At 52.4% G+C, this 471-nt stretch overlaps 1 protein-coding gene across 1 annotated transcript in view; it reads left to right on the top strand.

Moving 5' to 3' along the window:
- Nucleotides 1–471, top strand: part of AK8 (adenylate kinase 8) — an 81,640-nt gene that overhangs the window by 9,659 nt on the left and 71,510 nt on the right. The gene's annotated exons all lie outside the window — the stretch shown is intronic.

Below are 471 nucleotides of genomic sequence, written 5' to 3'. Positions count from 1 at the left end.
GTTTTTCCCCTGAGTTAGAATGTTGCAGGTTAGTGAAAAACTTTTCTTAAAAAAAAAAAAAAAGAAAAAGAAGAAAAAAAGAGAAGATATATTGTGTCAAAGCTCTGCAGTCCCAGAGCCCCAGACAGTAAGTCAATGAGATAGTAACGATGCTGCAAAAAGAGGTAGAGAAGCCAGAGGGGAGCACTGACAATCAGATGCCATAAACCCTAGTGGGTCTATTGTAAACATAATGTGGCAATGCATCAAACACACGGCTGGGAAAGGGCCGGAGGGACACGCGGCTTCTCTTACCGCTGTAAAACTATTGCCCAAGCGGCTTAAAAACTCTGACACCAAGTGAAGCCGGCTCGGCAGGCGGTACAGGCAGTGGCGGAGCCGGGGAGGCCGCTGTTCACCACGGTCCCTGCCCGCCCAGGCCGGGCCCGCCGAGGGGGCTGGTGTTTCCCCGCCCTGCCGCCAGCCCTCCCG

The sequence above is a fragment of the Calidris pugnax genome, unplaced genomic scaffold (genome assembly GCF_001431845.1).
Source record: "Calidris pugnax isolate Ruff unplaced genomic scaffold, ASM143184v1 scaffold102, whole genome shotgun sequence".
Taxonomy (NCBI): Eukaryota; Metazoa; Chordata; class Aves; order Charadriiformes; family Scolopacidae; genus Calidris; species Calidris pugnax.
The sequence above is the reverse complement of the archived record's forward strand: the minus strand, read 5'-3'. Positions and strand labels throughout refer to the sequence as shown.